This window comes from Mus musculus, chromosome X (assembly GCF_000001635.26).
Source record: "Mus musculus strain C57BL/6J chromosome X, GRCm38.p6 C57BL/6J".
NCBI lineage: Eukaryota > Metazoa > Chordata > Mammalia > Rodentia > Muridae > Mus > Mus musculus.
Window position 1 is genome coordinate 119617214 of NC_000086.7, and position 11363 is coordinate 119628576.

The window sequence follows — 11363 nt, forward strand, 5'->3', positions numbered from 1 at the left end:
TAGGAACCACAATCTGCTCCTAGAGTTTTTGTGCCATGCACTGCATTATTTGAGTCTCTCCCAGCTCCCATCTTAAGTTTGGTATCATTGTACTTAGTAATTTCATTAACCTATGATAATTACTATAGCGTAAAATTTTCCAAATAAATAAAGAGTATGACAGTTGGCTGTCAAAACATAAAATAACAAAACTCGCAAATTTCCTCAAAATGTGGTCATTAATATGGATCAAATGCATCTTGAGTAATGTCCTACAAGGAGATAAAAACTTGGTGATACAGGGAGATATTGTTAGCAATTATGAACAGAGAACATATCATGCCAAAAGTCTGGAAAAAAGAAAAGACCTATCAGTAAGCCAAGTACCATTATCTTAGAATAAATCAATTTTTTGTACATATTAATCTTGTACTTCTACTCTTACTTAAGACAGCCAGTCTTTGGCATTTTATTACAGTCATTCTAGAAATAGAGTGCAGCTCCAGAAAACACAGAAAAATTTTATAGTGCTGTTTTAAGTCAGATAATACTGATACTAGAGAAATCAAATGAAGAAAAAGAGAGCAATATCTGCCAGATGAAAGATCTGAAGTAAAATTTAACCTAAAAATTGCTATTTTTTTGTCTAGGGTATCTTATTGTACTAACATTCAGAACAAAAAAAATGAGAATGATATTATCAGTAGACATGTGAGTTCTTTCTCATATCACCCACTGTAAGAATAACTTCACAGATGTCTAAACAAAAAAGGGCTTTGTAATTCAGATGGGAATTTGTGAAACTCCCATGGAGCCTTTAGCTTAGGTGAACCATTTGTAAAGTCGTATTAATACAGGTGGCAGTTTCACTAAGCATAACACTACTTCCACACAGAAAAGTGATTTGTATTTCTCTGTAGACTATAATTTTGCTTTCCCATGTCTATTTTACTATCCAAAACTCCTCCCAGGGTTCAACAAGATGCACATAAACTAGTGCTACCTCAGAGACCATACTGAAGTCAGCCTTACAGATGAAGCTTAAATGTCCTTTTAAACTCAGCTCCAGGGCTGCTAAGATATGTTTTTGATTACTTCTGCCAAGACAGATGAGGTGGATATAGTATTTCATCTTAAAGTAAACAGCAATAATATACTCTGGAAAGCATTCAATGAAGACAGTGACAGTCTGATACATTAAAAACTATGGAGATTATTATAAAATATAACAATAAAAAGGACAAAATCTAATATTGATGGATTAGAATAGTAAATATTATAGTTATAGTGTCAAAATCATCATTACAATAATTAATATTCCTTTTTTCATTGTATTGAAAACAGAGAATAAAATATGGTTTATTTTCCTAACTTTTATATTACCTATTATTAAGTCTAGTCCTTTTGAATCATGTAATTACTGTTTGTTTGTTTTTTGATAATTGGAAATTATATTTATTTACATTACAAATGTTATCCCCTTTACCCACTCTGCTTCTTTGATGGTGCTCTACCACCCACCCATTCCTGTCTCCACATCCAGGCATTCCCCTACACTGAAGACATTGAGCCTTTACAGGACCAATGCCCTCTCTTCATATTGATGTCCGACAATGCCATCCTATGCTACATGTGCAGCTGGAGCCATGGGTTGCTCCACATATACTTTTTGGTTGGTGGATTAGTCCCTGGGAGCTCTGGGTGGCCTACTTGGTTAATATTGTTGTTCTTCCTATGGGGTTATAAATCCCTTCAGCTCCTTCAGTCCTTTTTCTAACTTCTCCATTGGGGACCTCATGCTCAGTCCAATGACTGGATACGAGCATCTGCCTCTATATTTGTCATGCTCTGGCAGAGCCTCTCAGGAGATAACTATATTAGCAAGCAATTCTTGGCATCTGCAATAGTGTCCAGGTTTGGTGTCTTTATATGGGATGGATCTCCAGGTGGGGCAGTATCTAGATGGCCTTTCCTTCAGTCTCTGATCCACACTTTGTCTCCGTATTTCTTCCCATGAGTATTTTTGTTCTACCTTCCAATAAGGACTGAAGCATTCACACTTTGGTATTCCTTCTTCTTGAGCTTCACGTAGTCTGTGAATTATATCTTGGGTACCCACTTATCAGTGTGCACATACTCTGTGTGTTCTTTTGTGACTGGGTTACCTCACTCGGGATAATATTTTCTAGTTCCATCCATTTGCATAAAAATTTCAATAAGTCATTTTTTTTAAATAGCTGAATAGTACTCCACTGTGTAAATGTACGACATTTTCTGTATCCATTCCTCTGTTGAAGAACATTTGAGTTCTTTCCAGCTTCTGGCTATTATAAATAAGGCTGCTATGAACATAGTGGAAAATTTGTTCTTGTTATATGATGGAACATCTTTTGGATATATGCCCAGGAGTGGTATAGCTGGGTCCTCAATTAATACTATGTCCAATTTTCTGAGGAACCACCAGATTGATTTCCAAAGTGGTTGTACCAGCTTGCAATCCCACCAATAGTGGCAGAATGTTCATCTTTCTCCACATCCTCATCAGCATCTGCTGTCACCTGAATTTTTGATCTTAGCCATTCTGACTGGTGTGAGGTGGAATCTCAAGTTTGTTTTGATTTCCATTATCCTGTTGACTAAGGATGTTGAACATTTCTTTAGGTGCATCTCAGCCATTAGCTATTTCTCAATTGAGAATTCTTTGTTTAGTTCTGTACTCCATTTTAATAGGGTTATTTGGTTCTTTGGAGTCTAACTTCTTGAGTTCTTTGTATATATCAAGTATTATCCCTCTATTGGATGTAGGATTGGTAAAGATCTTTTCCCAATCTGCTTGATGTCATTTTGTCCTATTGACAGTGTCCTTTGCCTAAGAGAAGCTTTTCCATTTCATGAGGTTCCATTTGTGAATTATTAATCTTAGAGCATAAACCATTGGTATTCTGTTAAGGAAAATTTCCTCTGTGAAAATGTATTTGAGGTTCTTCTCCATCCACTTTCTCTGCTATTAGTTTCAGTGTATGTTGTTTTGGGTGAAGGTCCTTGATCCACTTAGACTTGACCTTTGTACAAGGAGAAAACAATAGATTGATTTGCATTCTTTTACATGCTGACCACCTATTGAACCAGCACCATTTGTTGAAAAAGCTGTCTTTTTTCCACTGGATGGTTTCAATTCCTTTGGGTTAATTTCTGGGTCTTCAATTCTTAATAGTTACCTAGTATACAAGTAGTATTCTGAGCCAAAACTATGTGGAACAAAATTTGAATGGAGATTTTCACATTAGGAATAAATAATTATTAAAAAATAGAAACTAAAATTAATCAAAGTAATCAATTACTGCTAACAAACAGAAATTATTTTGACAGTACACTTCCTGATTTCAAGCTATGATGGGAAACTATAGCAAATAAATAAAACTATTGCAATTATACTCCCATAAAAGTAGACATATAGATCAGTGAAACAGAACTGAGTCCATAAATAACCTGAGGCTTATTTGATTATCTAGACTTCACAAAAACCAAATATACACATTACAGAATGAGTTAATCTGCTCAGTAAATTTCACTAATAAAACTGGTTATACAATTACAAAAATAGTGAAAGTAGATCTATGTCTTCTATCATGTAGGGCAAAAATACTTTCAGATTAATAAAATATTTTAAAATTAATAAAACTAGAAGCCATTAAAATATTTTACTCTACCTTACAAAAGAATAATTAAGTAGAACCTGGATACCAATATAAAGATTTTATATCAGCTGGAGACCTTCACACTACATTGTAACATAAGAATATATTACTCAAATAATGGAAAAGTAGTATTATAATAGTTTGAGTAGCTCTTTGACGTCTTATAAAACCATACTGTAAAGTAAACCCTAACCTCATGAACTCATAAGTGTTCAAAAGTTCTATATCTAAATATTATCCAAATACCTTCTATTATCTATTATCCAAATACCTTCCATATTAGGTATATTTGAAGGTTAAATTTCTACCACATCAACATTTGGAATAATTTGAATCCATGTTATTCCATCTACATTATACCTTAAATTGCAAAAGCTTCTTTTTTCTCTATTTCAACATAATGTTAATTGCCAAGGAACGGGCTCAAATCCCCCCCGCCCCCAATCCGTGGGAATCAGAGTCTCTGGCAGATGGGAATAGAGTTGGCGAGAATGAGGTGACAAACAGACACAACATGAGAGAGTGTGCTAGATCTGAATGTAATATCCAAATGAACACCAGCCTTTTTTATAGGGAAGAAAAAGAAGAAAAGCCAGGCGAACACATCTGCCAAGTTACAGTGACACAAAACAAAAGGAATGAATACATCAAAAGATGATGGGTGCAGGGTGTGGTGGTGCATGCCTTTAATCTCAGCACTTGGGAGGCAGAGGCAAGTGGATTTCTGAGTTCAAGGCCAGCCTGGTCTACAGAGTCAGTTCCACGACAGCCAGGGCTACACAGAGAAACTCTGTCTCAAAAAAAAAAAAAAAAAAAAAAATGGCGGGGACCAGGTCACGTTTATCACTTAAAATGCAGCCAGGTGAATGCTCTGATGCAATGCTAGTCTATTGTTAAACCAACCACCAGGCTTAATGCTATTCCTCTGGACCTAGTGAAGAAACCTGCACCAAATCCACCTATTTGCTAGGCCATTGTGTATTCCCTTGTTTGGGTGAGACTCAGCTATTGTCCTAAGTAATCACTATGCAGACTAGCCCTGAGCTCTGTTCTTTGTAATGCCTGATTATTTTCACTGTCTCTACTAGGAGTGAATTTGAATGCTACTGACATTCTTACTGAATTCCAAGCTCACCATGGGCTTCAAGGATTTTCTAGAAACCATTGGAACACTGGTGGAGGCTGAGCTATATGCCAGAAATCAATCTTTAAAGACACTTATAATAAAACAATACTGAAAAAGAGCACCTGGACAGGCTTTGAGTATATGGGCCATGGGAATGCCAAGGTTCCAGGAGGCATAGTTTCCTTGAAACTCTTTGCCTCGTGAGTGCTTCCAGGCCTTTTGGCCTGTCAAGCAGACTTCACTGGAGTAGGTTTAGCAGTGAATGTGTTGAGTATAACATGTTGTGAATAATAAGTTTGGTCTCATGTGATGTGTTCTTGGAATAGTAAAGAACTTTGGTCCTGAATCCATAATTAAGCCTTGTTCCAGTGGCTTCTCTGGGCTCATAGCATAATGAGTTCTCAGGGCTGCTTTTGCATACTTATTGTATTTTTAATCCTATAATGTTGGCAGTTTTAGTTTCACTGTTCAATAGAGATTATTTTAGAATGGATTGCCTGTTTTGGTTCATTCCCTCCAATGAGTAAGAATCCATGTAGTCTGAAATGCGTTTCACAATTAAGAAGAAAGCCCTGTCCATGTAGCTCTTAAATTCTGAGCATTCAATATTGAAACAAGTCCAATTGGATATCATCAAGACTTAGTATAGAATAGGAAATTTAACAATAACTTTTCATAATTGAATAAAAGTTGGGCAGCCAAAGACTGAATCGAAACATGAATGACAGAGAACTAAAGTGGATCTTGGTGTCTACCCATACCAACACATTTTCCATTCCTTTACTCTTTTTCTAATTGGAGTATAAGCCTCAAAGACCTCAGATATATATTTGGAGGTTTTCCATTATTGAGGTAAACAGACTGTAATCTTTATCCCCTTTAACATCTATTCACTGAGGCATGTGTTTAATTATATCATCCAAACATTTACATTTGAAGTAGTCACTAAATGTTCGGGAATAAAGCAAGCAGTACATATTTTGAAATTAATAAATAGATATACCTATATTGGAAAATATATACATATGTGTTCTTATATAAAATATATTTTAATAATTAATATTCTGCTATACATTCTTCTATTGTTGCATAAAATAAATCTATACTTTGCATTGTAATCTGTTCATTATTTGTTTAGTATGATATCCATTATTGGTTACAACAGTTTATATAGCTTTGTTCTAATTTTTTTTACTCAATTAGCAAACAGAAAGAAGCACTGAAATATGTATTGACTTATTCTTTTGAACTCACAAAGGTGCTTACAGAACACGCACAAGTTAACAGAATTGGCCTTTTTCAAATACTTCAAGGAGCTATTAGAAATATAGTGTTTTTTAGTTAATAACTTATTGATATAATTTTTAATTACAGTTATTTTAATTAAAGTCCAGTAAGTAAAATTCAATAATTACCAAATTTATTAATTTAATGACTTTGAAAATTGTTAATTTGTAGAAAGACATACTTATAAAATGAGCATATACTTTGAAGGAAGAATAATTTTTATTTATGTAAATTTTATGAATTCATTCACTAAAATATTATTGAATTACTTGATCTACTGCTGTGCATTTGAACACTTTTTTGAGTAAACTATATACACTCACTCACAAGTGTAATTTCTATTCAGCATATATTAGATTTTTTTCAAAATTGACCATGTACATAAACATAATGCAAGTCTCAATAGTTATAAGCAAACTGAGAAAACACCCTGCATCCTACCTGACAACCATGGATTAACTTTGGATATCAACAACAACAGATATATCAGAAAGCTTTCAAACTCATAAAAATTGAACAATTCATCAATGAATGAAAAATTCAAATTAAAATCAAGGCATTAATTAAGAAAAAATAAATATTTTCTATAATTAAATGAAAATTTAAAAAAATACTCTAAGTTATGGAACATAATAAGAAAGATTCTTAGATAGAAGTTAATAGCACTAAGTGCTTACATAAAAATAAAAGATATTTCATACTAATAACAGCACACTTAAAAGCTCTAAGACAAAACAAAGAAATCACACCCCCAAAATGTAGACAGCCAGAAATAATCAAAAGTGAGGTTGAAATCAGTAAAATAAAAACAACAAACAACAACAAAAGATACAAGTCATCAACAAAAAAGTGTATTCTTTGATCAAATCAATAAGACTGGCACCAAATAAACCAAATAAACTGAAAGGTAGAGAAAGAAGATCCAAAGTAATACCTTTGGGGACGGAAAGAGAGAAATACAACAGCATTGCTAAAAAACACAGAATCATGAGGACATAATTTAAAAACAAACAAACAAACAAACCATACTGCATCAAATTGTAAAATCTAAAAGAAATGGATATTTTTTCAATACATACCATCTACCAAAGTTAGATAAGCAATTGTAATATATCTATATCCCACAGCAAAGTAGGAATAGTTGAAATTATCCCCATCCTCATACCCCAAAAAACATATACAAAGGCAAGATGGTATTATAACAAAATTCTATCAGACTTTCAAATACGAGTTAACTCAGTAAGTAATAAAAATTTTGCACAAAATAGAAACAAAATATTTCCACATCTATTTTTAAAATTAATTAAAATTATCTTTTACACTCCATATTTTATCTGCCCACCCCCACTGTCAACCCTCCCACTGTTCTACATCCCATACCTACTCCATACCTACCTGTCTCCAAGTGGATGTCCCCATGCCTACCACACCTGACTTCTAAACTCCCTGGGGCCTCCAGTCTCTTGGTATAGGTACATCATCTCTGAATGAACACAGGCCCTCATGCCTCAACTGTAAGTGTGTTGGGGGCCTCATATCAGCTGGTGTATGCTGCCTATTTGATGGTCCAGTATTTGAGAGCTCTTGGGAATCCAGATTAATTGAGACTGCTGGTACTCCTACAAGGTCACCCTTCTTCTCAGCTTCTGAAAATTCAACAGAAGGGGTCAACTGCTTCTATCTGTTGACTGGGTTCAAATATCTGCATCTGATTCTCTCAGCTGCTTAGTAGGTCTTCAAGAGTGTGGTCATACTAGGTTCTTTGTGTGAGTACTCTATAGCCTCAGGAATAGTGTCAAGCCTTGGGGCCACCCCTTGAGCTGGATCCCACTTTGGGCCTGTTGCTGGGCCTTCTTTTCCTCAGGCTCCTCTCCATTTCCATCCTTGTAATTCTTTCAGACAGAAACAATTATGGGTCAGAGTTGTGATTGTGGGATGGCCCCCTTCTCCCTCATGAAGATTCAGTTTCCATGGTATCTAAACCACAAAGGCCTAACAAAGAAAGGGAATTACAGACCCATTTTTCTTGTGAACATTGATGTAAAAAATTCAATATTTGCTAATCAAATTCAAGAATACATCAAAAAGATCATTACCCATGATCAAAGAGGCTTCATACCAGAAATTCACAGATGGTTCAATATACAAAATCAATAAATATAATCTACCACTGAAAAATAAAATTCACATGATCATCTCATTAGATGCCAAAAAGGTCTTTGACAAATTCCAACACCCTTTCATGATAAAATCTAGGACAGATTAGAGAAACAAAGGACATACCTCAGCATATAAAAAGGCAGTTTACAGCAAGTCCATAACCTGCAACAACTTAAATGAAGAGAAACTCAAAGCAGTTTCATTAATGTCAGGAACAATACAGGGTTGTCTATTGTTTCGAATATTCAACAATACTGCTTGAAGTCTTAGCTAGAACATTAATATAACTGAAGGAGATCGAGGATACAAATAGAAAATAGAAGGTAGTTAGCAAATCATTATTTGCAGCTCATATCCTAATATACATAAGGGACCCAAAGATTTCAATGAAAAATACCTCCAGTTGACACATTCTTTCAGCAAAGGAGATAGGCATATAAACTCACAAAATCAGTGTACAGTCTATATACAAATGACAAATAGACTGTGGGAAAATCCATAGATACAACTCCCCTCACAATAGCCTCAAAAATTGCCTCAAAAATATCATAGTATATCTCTAAGTTAGAAACTGAAAGTCTTTTATAATCAAAACTTTAAGGCACTGAAGAAAGTATTTGAAGAAGATGTCAGGAGATGGAAATATATTCCATAATTAGGATCGGTAGGAATAATATATTAAAAATGGCCATCATAATAAAAGTGATTTACAGATTTAGTGAAATTCTTATCAAGTTTTCAACACAATTCTTGACAAAACTTAAGACGATAATATCATTTTCACATGAGAACACAAAAAATACAGAAAAGTTAAAGTAATACTGAATAATAAAAGAACTGCCATGACTGAACAGTTATCTTTTACAATAATTTTTCCTAACCAACCGTATAACCCAACATTTAAGAATCTTCTGGTTTCAAAGACACTAGACAGAGATAAAAATTTTAAACCATCCTGGAAAAATTGTCATGTCCCAGCAGTGCATTATTAATTCTTTATTTTGTTTTTAATTTAAAATAAATTGGATATTTTATTTATTTACATTTCAAATATTATCCCATTTCCCAGTTTCTCCTCTGGAAACCCCCTATCCCATTCTCCCTTACCCTGTTTCTATGACGGTGCTCACACAGCCACCCACTCCCACCTACCTACCCTTGCATTTTCCTACCCTGGAGCATCAAGCATTTACAGGAGAAAGGGCCTCTCCTCCCATCGACCAACAAGGCCATCCTTTGCTACATATGCGGCTGGAGCCACAGGTCCCTCCATGTGTACTTTTTGGTTGGTGGATAAGTCCTTGGGAGCTCTGGGATGTCTGGTTTGTTGATCTTGTTGTTCTTTCTATGGATTGCAAACCCTTCAGCTCCTCAGTCCTTTCTCTAAGTCTTCCATTGGGGACCCCGTACTCAGCCTAATAGTTTGCTACAAGCATCTGCCTTTGTATTTGTCAGGCTCTGGTAAAGCCTCTCAGGAGATAGCTCTATCAGGCTCCTGTCAGCAAGCACTTCTTGGCATCTGCAATAGTGTCTGGGTTTGGTGTCTGTATGGATTTAACACTTAATGGTAAGAGTGCCAATTTTTATAGGCTTAAGAGAAATCTTCAGGCCAAACCAGTTTTAGTTATTATTATTATTATTCAATTTCTGCCATAATGAAATGTTTATTTTATTTTTTTGTAGAATTTATTTGTACGTTGGTTGCTGAGATTCTTTTGTTTAGTTTTTTTGTGATGTCATGCAACATCACAGTACCCCTGAACAATCTAACTTTTCTAAGAAGGGGTGGTCTTAATACCTCATTATTTTATGATTTACACACACCATTATTTTGTCCATAAGGATAAGCCCCTGCATAGGGCATAGGTAACTCCAGCCCTAAGTCTAACTTCAGGTTAAGAGACAATTTCATCTCTAAATGTGTTGCTGTATCTTCTCCTGGAGGGGCATACCATATGCAACCCCATGTAACTGCCTAAGTGTATAGTAAGTAGAAGTGTTAACCTGATCTTTCCTGAGTAATGACTGCTCCAAGAATATCTTTCGAGTCAGAACTTCATAAGAAGATCTTTGACATCTTTATTTGAGGCACAACCGTCAGGATGTCCTTCAATTATGGCCAGATAAGGATATATCCCTAAAAGCAGAAGGGATAATATGCTCAAGATTTTCCTTAGAAGTTTAGAAAGAGTACCTCCAGAGAAGGCATAAAAGATTGATATAATTTTTCCCATCAATCTAGTATCCCCTAGTTGTACAAGTGTTAAAAGCCCCCTAAGCATTCACTATGTGTAGATTAAGACCAAAAGTGAAGGATGGCATGAGGCTGATTGTATCATTCAGGTCAGCTTTGCTAGATCTTTGTCAAGCATCTTTATGACTTTTTCTGTACCCATTAGATATTGCTGTGCCATGGGGGATATCTTTGAACTCAACTGCACAGGAAAAATAAATCTTTACAGAGCGCTGATAGCACAGGCACTTATACTGCAAATTAATAAATGGGACCACATGAAACTGAAAAACTTCTGTACAGTGAAATACACCATAATTTAGCCAACCTAGAATGCTCCATAAAAATTCCAGAAGTATAATATCCACAATATAAAAAGAACTCATATATATGTGTGTGCATGTGTATGTGTGTGTGTGTGTGTTTCAAGAAAATATAACCCAATTAAATATTGGGTACATATGTAAATAAACTTTGTCAATAGAAGAAACTCAAATGAGTGAGAAGCAAAGAATTCTTCAACCGCTCTAGTTATCACAAAATTGAAAATCAAAACTACTTAAAGAATTTGTCTTATACCTATCAGCATTCCTAAGATCAAAAAAGTAAATCCTAGCGAGACAGCAAATTTGTACAGCCACTTTGAAATTCAATGTTGTGGTTCCTCAAGAACATGTGGGGATCTATTTAAATCAAGTTCCTGCTATACCACTTGTAGTGGCTATTCCTCGTTGTCAACTTGACTATATCTGGAAGGAACTACAATCCAGAATTGGAAGACTCACCAATAATACTAATCTGGAGGTTGAGAGACAAAAGTTTCTGACCTGGATCTTGGTAGGGAGATCTTGAGGAATAGTGACATGAAACCCAGAAGATT